Here is an 11,697-nt window from a genome sequence, read left to right on the forward strand (position 1 = left end):
AGGCATATGCTTTCCAGAACCGATATTTTTCCATGTTTGACGTTTACACATCACATCTGACGATATTAACTATACCCTGCTGTTAGTTGAAGTCTTCGTAAGTATGCGTAGTTCCACTATTTTAACACATCTTACTCTTCTTTGCACGAGACTGGAAGATTAAAAAAACAAAAGGGGGGGGGGGGGGGGGGGGGGGTCTACAGAATGATAATGTTATTCTACTATATCTGGTCCAAATTGATAAACCTATCTTGATTGTTGATATTAACTTTGACTAATTTCTAAAGTAAAAGCTACTCCATTTGTCTTGTTGATATAAAGTACTCCTATAAACATTCAGAAATAAATTTTGTACATTTTCTTTTCAGATTAACAATAAATCTAAAAACGCTGTGAAGAATCTTACTCAACATTTGAGGTGCAAAGTGAAACAGCAGGAATATCTGATGTGAATTTTGATGCCCTTGTGCTGTTTACTCCATGGTCAAATAAGAGTGCATCAGAGATCAGATATCAGACCTGCAAAGGTCCCCACTTTGCCAAAACTATACTGTTTTATTTTAGATAACTTTAATTTATATAAAATGGATACAAAATATTGTGCTATTCAATAGATATTTATGAATAACTCCTTTAAAATAAAACTAGTTATCGCAGGCCCGTGCTAAGCCCGGGCCCAAACTCAAAATATAAAAGCCTGTATTTTTATCGCACTTTTTTTAGTAGACCTTTCTGGGCCATCTAATTTCTCCACATACCACATTGAAATTGTCAGAAGCAATTATTTTTGCGAAGCACAATCTAATTCAAGCCTAAAAGTAGATTATATTTACATTGCATTTTACAACAAACAGTTTAGATTATAGTTACAGGACTCCCAAGTTGTGCTACTTGACAAAAACACATTTTCACAGTGGACAAAACTAAGGCTAAAAGCTATAAGCACGGATAGTCTTGTATATTTTAACTGTTGATCCATGACCGTCTGGGTCATCAAAAGACCTATGTACAAGCCACCAAAAGACCTATGTACAAGCTCGCCACAGTCATAGTGAACTGTAAATAGAAATAAGAGATATGTGATTAGTATCAAACGTAGATAGTTAAAATAGAACAAACATATTAGAGATTTCAATAGAAATAAAAAGGGTTATAGAGCAGCAACTTTTAGCGTATTTAAAGGTGTATTCAGCTAGTCACTTAAGAATTTACCTCTCTTGTTTCATGGAGCCAAAAATCTAAAATGTAAGGTAAATAACATGTTGCGAGTTGCAACAAAGAAATTTATATTAATAGTGTAAAATTCTCTCCGAGAACAAAGTATCTGAGTTAAATCCATGTGATATTTTTATCCAATATAGAAAATATTGTTTTTACCAATATAAGCAATCCCAATGGCCTGTAGAGTGTATACCAAGCTGCCCTTATAAATACGTATTATCCAGAACCATAGGTAAGACCTAATAAATGCTCCGTCAGATAATGACACTGTAGCTCCAGAGTTGCAAAATTTTTACTAAAATATATATTGACAAATAATGTAAAAATATATTCCCTCCGTTATTTTTTATTGTATTTTGCTGACTTAACACTTCCCTTAAAAAACTGTTTATTCGGGGTTTGTCTTACTAAATTACTCTTATTAATTATGCTTTGAAAATCTAAGTTTTACTACTAATACTTTATGCTTTTTACTTAATGATAAGAGTAATATAGAAAAATAATAAGTTTACCATGATTTGTTAAAATAAACAAGCGACAAAAATTAATAATAAAAAACAATTAAAAAGAAACGGAAGAGTAATCTAGTTTAGGATAAGAAAAAATCCACAATAAGGCTACTACAGTGTAAACAATACACAAATAACAAAAGCCCAAAAGGACGAAGTAGAAAGTGCCTTCACAGAATAAATGAGGGCAACAACCACGTGTAGGAGCTCCATTGGATCAAACTTGATGTGAGGACGACAAAATCTTTGAGTTGCCGTTTATATAGAGTAGTAATTTGTATCTTTTGCAACAGGCAAGTAATTACCCTACTTAACAATAAAGATGATTATGCTATTTTATCTATGTGTATAATCAAAACTCTATTTAAATTATATAGTTGCAATGGAGACAGAATGTTTGACATCTTATATTAAATTATTAAATGAGAGCATTTTGCATACTTTATTATTTCCTACCCAAAATTCCCACAACTTTACAGGCAAGAGATAAAGAGGGGGGGGGGGGGGGGGGGGATGGTAAAATAAGCAATTATAAATGTAAATAATTGTATATATCTACCACCAGAATGTGGATATATAAATATGGCAATGGCCTCGGTAATACCCATCATGTTCTTTAACAGTGGATAAAAATGGACTTGTATTGCCGCCAAGCACTAAAATAGTAATAGACCTTATTTTTTATAATTAACATTCATCCTACATTATCTGATACTCATACGATAGTATATATTAGTGTAAATAGTTAGACATTAGGGTACACAGTACATGCAATTTAATTAGATATAACATGTTGTGAATCCATTTTCTACTTTATCATTCCAAACTTGTTACGAAAGATCATCGGTCTACGTAATCATCATATAACTTAGAAATATTTGGAGTAATTTAAAAGCAAAGAATGCCACATCGATCTTAGTTGTTGTAAGCATGATACTTAAAAGAAAATTGCAAATTTCAGTCTATTCGCATAGTAATATTCTTGGAATTTTATTCTTCCTTTTTTGTTTATGGACTATTGTACTTGACTACCTTATGGACTAATCCACTTTAATATAAATATATTTGTACACGTGTGTGAGCACGATGGGGTGTCCCCCTACTATTTCTTTTTTGTTTTGTCTATTTTCAATTATTTTTGTTTCAGGTGGTAGAGAGGATTGAAAATGGTACGACTAGTATACGTGATATGTAAAATACCTTATATTCTGCATGCTTTACTCACTTCATTTTCTTTTCCTTTTTATAGCTCACATTTTAAAGGAGTCTTCTTGCTACGCATTTTGATTTCTCACTTACTGCTAATGAGTTTTTTATATTGTCAATTCTGCATTTTGCATGGCTAGTTGATCACGGATTTCTCAAAATATTACTAGCAGAAAATCGCTAATGTATGTTTTGTAAAAAATTGACCCGTCAATAAGAGATTTTGACAAGAATCAGTTAAAAACGTCATAGATGAGCCAAATTTCGATAGATTCCGATACCTTTCCTTTTGCCCTAAAGTACACTATAAATACTTAAATGTAGGTTCTGTTTTTAAGTTTTAAGAGTTATTTTGGGGTCATTCCAACCTCCTAATGATAGTTGGCCTATTCAATGGAAATTCGAATTAATTGAATTCGTTGGTTATGAATATAGAATTATTTGATTAAAAAATAGCTTTTAATGATAGAATAAGGGAATCAACTAGTTGATTGTGCGTTAGACAAGTAGACAAATCTATGTTTCATGCAAAAAAGAGATTAAAATAAAATAAAAAGTGGAGGCACTAGTAAGGTCAAAGCAGCTAATATAAGAAAAGATAGTGTCAAAAAATTTCTTTGTCCACTTTGCCTTCTTGATCCACTACCCAAATCTCACTTTTCCACCACATTCACGTGTCATTCAGTAATGCTGTCTAACACTGTACTCATCAATAATTAATTAAGAGGTCTGATTTATATATACTTACGCTGTAAAGTATTTATCTTTTTGCAATTAGTAAACTTAAAAACATATTGTAAACAAGTTATCTACTTTAATTCTTTAGGTAATTGATTTCACTTATTACTTGCAGTTACTTCTAGTTATTTTCTAATTACCTAATGATATGATTAGTGTAAAAGTTAAATTTTTAATTAAGAAACAAAGAATTTTGAGCTAAAAAATAATTCTTTGAAGGTTAAACGCGCAATCTAGCCTGAAAGTAATCATGTGGTGAGAGGGAAAGAATTAGCAAAAAATATTGAACTAATAACTATCTTATCATTTTTGGAGCATCCTGAACTATTACGAGAAGTTAATATCACATTCTTAGTTAATAAAGTGGAACTTGGTTAAACAAACATACATATCACATATCAAAAGCTGCAGAATGATTTTAATATTTTAAAATTAGCACCAAATATATTTCTAAAGTTTCTTAATGAAAGTAAACCAGAATGATGCTACGTGGATGACTAGCTCATAAGACTAGCTACAAGTGTCTTAACGGTAATCGCTTACTAGATTTTATCAAAAATTGTGATATGAAATAAATTCGATCGGGTGTAACTCAATCAAATGAAAATTAATTTAAGAAGTGATGATTATCCAAATTAATCATATAAAAAGATCAATTTTCCATCGCCTAATTGATGCAGGACTTCAACACTTCTTTGCATATTCAGAACGGGACATCTAAAACGTGATTAATATAATATGAGGCTCATTGTCGAATAAATTAATAATGAGAGTTTCGTTTTGATTTTTATAATAAGAAATGAATGTTGGACCTAATTTAATTATGAAAAATAAAAATTAATTAAAAAGGTGAGAATTATCCAAAAACAATATAACGATACAAATTTTCCCTCCTAAAACCAATATAGGACTTCAATGAGAGGTGAGGTGAAACACTAAAACAGAAATTATGGTACATGAAGCTAGCAAGACAACTGAGTAGTCCAACCTCATTACTGTCTGTTCAATTTATGGTCTTTTAAGTTGATGATCTAATTTACTGAACTAGTGAGGCAATTATATACTCTGAATTTAATCATCTTATAAGACTCGCAAATGAAAAAGATTGTCACTGACGGTCTGTTGAAATGGAAAACAAAAAAAGGAAGTTCGCTCGAAAAGTAGAACAATACCTTCACACCGATTGAACCGTCTCCCCTGTAAACGACAACTTCTTAGTCTTCTCAAATGTCCAAGTCTTTGTTACCACTTAATTTGTATCTATCCACCGATCACTTTGCCTGCGTGTTGAGGAATCACAAATCTTCCAGTCACATTTGTCCATTTTAATATGACCTGGCAAATGAAAGCCACGTCACCCTACTTTTAATATGGCCTAAATTTTAATTGAGTATAAGGACCTGTTTGGCCATAAGAATTATTCACTTTTTATCAGAAAGTTTTTTCATTTTTTTCAAAAATTAGTGTTTGGTCATGAAAATACAACTTGAAGCTGTATTTGAAATTTGAATAACAAGAAAATTTTATTTTTCAATTTTTTCACTTTTTTTACAATCAAAACAAGTACATTTCAACAAAAAAATACTATTTGCAAAAACTATGGACAAGCACAACTTTAACTCTAAAATTCCAAAAAAAAAGTGGAAAAAAAATAAAATTGGTTTCTAACTTTCTATGCCCAAACGCCTGCTAAGTTACCAGCTTTGATAATTGTAGATGTGATATTATACGCTAGTGCTAGTATTAGTAGTATGGTATATTCTCTTCTTCGAAAGAGCCGCCTGACGCGATTGACGAGCATCAAATTAAGTTATTTAATTTGATATTAATAAACTTTTTTTAAAATATAAAGTTATCTATTGGAACATATTAGATTTTTTGCTAGACATCAGATTAATATATATGTTATGGACATATAAATTATGTTGACTTTCTAAACGACAAGTACATCTAACAAATTGAGATAAAGAGTGCACGATCGATAAGTACATTAGTTTTATCCAACATAAGTATTCTCCAATGGACTTGCGGTCTTGTGGAAATAACAAGTTTATGATAAGAATCTCATGACATCCTTTAAAATACTCGTTCCTGTTCATTTTACTGTGTTATGTCTGTATTTTTTATGCTCTTAAAGAAGCATTATGTAAAAGGATAATTTAATTACTTTATTCATATTTTTTTTATGCCAGTTTAATTTCATTCTTCCTTTCATACATTAAGTAAAAATAAAGGTGAAAGAATTGGTTAATAACTATTTTGGACCAACAATTTCTAGTAACCATAACAATTAAAATGAATTGGAAAGGAGGATCGTAGTAGCTCAATTGGTTGGCTAACTGAAATTTCACCTTATTGGTGAGGGATTTTCATCTTGTAATCCCTTTCGCCATTTTCCCTCTCCCTACCTCTTATGTAATAATAATAATAATAATAATAATAATAATAATAATAATAATAATAATAATAATAATAATAATAATAAAAAGATGGATTGGAGAGAGTAAACACGTCGAGGCGGCAAACCAGACAACTGCATTTTGACTTTTTTTATTTTTCCCTCCATGAGATGTCCCAGTGCACCGGGTCGATGAATAAATTAACACAATTATAAGCTTGTAACACTTACAGAAATAAACTTATAGTACGTGTTCGATAAAAATATAATGATTTTGATCAAAACTATGCATTTGACTGAAGAAACCCACTTAAAATACATAAATAAGATTTTTTAAAATTTAGAACTCAAACTCAAAATTCTAGATCCGTTAAACACCAGTGTATCAATACATTCATTCATTTTAGAACAAGAAAACTAAGGACCCGTTTGGCCATAAAAATATTTGCAAATCAGTGTTTGACCATGAAAATTTCAAATTCAATTTAAAGTTGTATTTCAAATTTGAAAAATAGCTTATAACTTATTTTCCAACTTACTGTTTTACCTTTGAAGTCGTATTAAGTACATTCAAGCACAAATATTATTTGAAAAAAATATAACCAAACACAATTCCATTTTTAACGTGAACTCCATAAATTTCAAATAAAGTGAAAAATATTTGAAATAAATGGCCAAAACTAAGTATTGTTTTGGCATAGGTTATGTTTCAAAGTTTTTAACTCAGAAAAAACATCTTTTAACCTTAATGCTACTCCTAATTAAGCCAAAATGAGGGTAAAAGATAAACCAATATTATTATAAAGGCTCAGATAAGAAAATCCTGGTAATAACACGATAGTATATTAGTACGAAGAAAAGGCACAAGTATCGGGTCCGCAGTTTCTTGTTTCCATAACTCTCACTTCTCTCTCTTTCTCTCTCTATTTTTTGTCATTCTTTTTGTGACCTTTTTCGTTACAGAGGTCGACAGGTACGTCTAAAACTTTGTTGATTTGGATCGGTAAATCAAGAAACAAAATGGGTTCTCAATTATTGAGAAATCAGTCCGATGAGCAGGTACAAAATTGCTTTGCTTCTTCTTCATCATCTTCTTTGTGTAGCGAAACGCAACGTGGTTGTTCAAAAGCACAGAATTGTCTGTTTAAGATTCTCAGAATAATCTCCACTGTCCCACCACAGAATAATAATAATACTACCCCAACAACTCCACCTTCCTTCAGTTCCGAAAAATCTAACGGATTTGCTATTGACTTAAACACTGGGTTTAATGTTACGGAATCTGGGTCTCCCTTTAACGGCAGTTTAGCCGATGGAAAGAGTTCTGTTGCGGCGGAGAGTGACGGCGTTGTGACCGTTGATGTTGGGAAATGCGAAAAAGTGGAAGAAGAGAAATCGTGTAAAAGTGATAGTTCTGTAGTTCAAGAATCAACGGAAAACGAGGAAATAATAGAAAGTTTCCAGCTTGAGAATTATGGGGTTTCTAAAACGAGCGATTCAAAAGAACAAGGATTTATGGGTTTGCTCATTGAAGCAGCAACATTGATTTTTGGAGACTTTGAAAACGAAATTTCCAAACCTGAATGCGAGACAAAAAGCTTCAAATCTGAGAAATTAAAAATGGATGAAGATGATGATTATGTAGCTGTTAAAAAGCAGGTTAAACGAAGAAATTACGAGTTTACAGAGGAAGCTATAGAGGATAAATCATCATATCCAGTGGTTAGATCAAAAAGGGGAAGGATTCAGGTTTTGCCAAACAAATACAGGGACTCAATTCTCGAGCCATTAACGCCATTTTCAAGAATCCGATCAACTGTTGTCCCTAATAAACGTCGGTCAAAGTAGTAAGATCAATCACCGTTTAACTTTATTTCATATTTACTCGGAGTATTATGATTAGTATATTAAGCTCATAATATTAGCAACAGCTATGTAGACTAGTAATAGTCATAGAAGAGGAGAAAAGGAAGAGTCAATGGGGATTTTTGCAGAAGTTTGAGGCTTCTGGAATCTTGTAGAAGTCGAACTGGTTTACATTTTTACAAACAGTCGTTTCAATTTCTATTGTACTTTAAACTTATCAGTTCATCTGGTGTTTTAAGTGTTGCAAAATTTATGTCCATTTTTGCTTTGGAGAAAAAACTCGATAGGTGTGAGTTTGCTCACATTATCGGTTTCAAGTAATCACACATGAGAGGTGTGGTAGGCATTGACAGTTAGCGCAAAATTAGTTAAATTATTATGAACTTTTACTCTACATGATAAGTTACGACGTGCTCACCTAGACACGTGTTATGATTCGGCTAAAATAGAGCCACATTGATGACGAAGATTCATAAAATTGAAGCAACTTTACTTTGGGGTTGAGGTTTAATTGTTGTTGGTTTGTATTATGGAGAAAAATATGGGAGGATTTGTGTTATTGCTAAATCTCGAGTTGATCTTACAAACCTAGTTCAATGTGTTACAACTCGGAAACAATTGAAAACGTCAAATTTGTTGGTCAAACAAGGTAGTACCAAATTAGTGTTCGAAAAGGCAAAAGAGAGGACATCCAAAGTCGAGACTTATTGTACTCTTGATGGGAGGCATAAGAGTAGTCTCACATTGAGGTTCACAATGCCCTTGCCTTTGGGAGGTTTGGTTCACGAGGTAAGGTGGAATATCTCATAATTAAGTTTGAGTATAAATTTATATTTTATTTAGGTATAAATATATATTTTGTTTGGCTATTATTTTATCCCACATTGTAGATTGGATATATTAGTTCAAAGATTATAATTCTAGAACTAAAAAATTTGAGATAACTTAATCCGCGAACCAAACAACTTGTGGTCTAACTAGGTTTTGTCTTCTTTTTTTGCTTCACCTTTTATCATTTTTTTTTTTGCACGGATTTCCCTTCAAAGGCACTGGTCTTTAATTTTTGTCCCTCAAATTTTTGTCTTTCGCCTAAAAATTCATGGGTTCTGGGTTCAAACCCCCTTCAGTCAAAAATCTTAAAAAAAAATTAAAAAAAAAAATCGCAAGTCAAAGTTATGGATTCAAACTCTACCTTATGACTGAAGGCAAACTGAGAGTTCTGCCTTAAGGTAGAGTTTGCTACCTTAAGACAAACTCTGCGTTATAAGGTAGCAAACTCTGCCTTACGGGAGAGTTTTGCAAGCAATTCTGTCTTGTGATTTTTTTTTTTTATATAATTTTTGACTGAGCGGGAGTTCGAACTCATAACACATGAGTTTTTAGGCGAAGGACAAAAATTAAAGACCAGCAATTTGAGGGACAAAAATTAAAGACCACCCCCGAATAAGGACAATCGTGCAAATTGCCCCCTTTTATCATCCAATACAATTAATGTATATTCTCGTTTATTTTCTACATGACTTGAACTTCCAATCTACATTGTTAATTAGGTCTAATTTCATAGAACAATTAAAAAAGAATTCTCTAAGGGCCTGTTTGGAAAGCCACCTGGTAATTGGAATTTGTGTAATTGCTAGGGTAGTAATTACATAGCCTAGTAATTATACATTAGTATAATTACAATGACCTGTTTGTTTGTCATAACATAATTACAGTGTAATTACAAGCATGTTGTTTGGTTATACAAGTGTAATTACACAGTTAGTTTAATTTAAAAATAAATTTTAATTATAAAAAATTTAAAATTAATATTTAAAAAATATTTGCCTTTATAAATGATATTAAATTAGTTATTTAATAACACATTATTTCTTGAAAATATATTAATTAATAATCATATATTTGTACTAATATTGTAAAAAATAATTGAAATATTTTTCAAATTAATAATATTTAATTTTAATTAATTATAAAACTTAAAAGAAGTATTTTATGTGAGAACGTCATGGATTGAATGTTTGACAAAAAAATAATATTTATAAATATAACCTAAATTCAAAATCCAAAAGAAAAAGTTTAACATAATACTCTTATGTCAAATTCCAACATTATATAAGTAAATTCCAACGTAACTTAAGTAAATAATTCAAAAGAAAGGGAAAATATAAGTCTATAACCTCATTCACAACGAAATTCTACTTTAATAACGTCACTCGTTATATGTCAAGTTTGTTAATGACTCATTCTTTCCAATATTAAGAGGTGTAGTTTCAAAAATTAGAATACTAACACGGTTATGCTAAATGAATAAAATAAAAAAAATCGAGCAATTACATGGAACCACAAGAAGTAAAAGTTGGAAGGGAAAGAAAGGAAATGAAAAATAAATAGTATAAAAAGAAAAATACATTTTAAAAAATAAAAAGAATTAAAAAGTAAAAATAAAAAGAAATTAAAGTAATAGAAAAAAATTAAAAATCAAAAGAAATAAAAATAAATTAAAAATAAAAATATATTAAAATAAACAAAAAAGTAATCATGTAATTACATCCAATTCTCAACACACACACCCCCCCCCCCCCCCCCTCTTGAGAATTGGAGAGTGTAATTACACCCTCTCAATTACACCCAATTGTCACCTAGCTGTATAATTACTTGGTCAAACAAACAGACCAAACTGTGTAATTACACCAATTACAACCGATTTCAATTAACTGGGTGACTTTCCAAACAGGCCCTAACTATTTGTCGAAGGAAACCCGAGGAGCAGCATTTGGACCCAGAAGGAAAAAAAATGAACACGCACAAGAAGTTACAAGAGAGAATATTACTTCTACTTTAATTGAAAGTCGCCATCTTGAAGCGCGGAGGGGAAAACTTGGCCATGGAAGACTTTGACGGGAAATATAGTTGATTAGGTCGACAAAACAACCGTGTCGTATTTTATCATCCTCTTAAAATAACAAATACTACATATATACCCTAGATTGAAAGTGTAGAAATATATTCGTCCTTAACAATCAACGGTCAACATTGTTGAGTTAAGCCAGTTCAAGTACACACTTAACATTGTGTGATATTATTTATTTTAGGTTAAATTTGCACGATTTTCTCTAAAAAGTCTCACGTCATTAATACCCCTGAACCTTATATTTGCCTTCTTCTATTTTCTGATCAAATTTCAATTTGTCAAAAAAGAACCTGCTTTTTCTTTTGGTTAAAATATTTTTCACCATATCCAAACTTGATATAAATAATTGAGGCTAATTTGACTTCTTCTTTTTTTTGTCGAAAGAGTATTAATTGTCCTCTTTAATAAATAAACCTAAATATTCAGAAAGTGCAAATTATACCATTTTCGTTTTAAAATAACATGAAAGTTTATTAAAAAATTTGTCAATCTTTTTGGTCGTAGATCTTTATCTAATGTGAATCTTTTATATGCCCTTGTGCGGGTTCACTCCATTGCCAAATAAAGTTCCTCCAGAAATCAGATCTCAGACCTGCATGTGTCCCCACTTGGCCAAAAACTATTCTGCTACTACAAATAATTGGTTAAGGATGGAAACACAGGTAGTTTTTGGAATGAAAAAAAAAAGGTTGAAGGATGGAAACAGAATGTTCTTACCATCATGAAGTTACTCTTCGGTTTGACTACATATAATTAGGCTTAATACTACTACAACAAAAACAACAACATACCTAATATTATCCCACAACTAAGATATGAGGAAGGTATGATGTACGCAGACCTTACCT

This window comes from Lycium barbarum, chromosome 1 (assembly GCF_019175385.1).
Source record: "Lycium barbarum isolate Lr01 chromosome 1, ASM1917538v2, whole genome shotgun sequence".
Lineage (NCBI taxonomy): Eukaryota > Viridiplantae > Streptophyta > Magnoliopsida > Solanales > Solanaceae > Lycium > Lycium barbarum.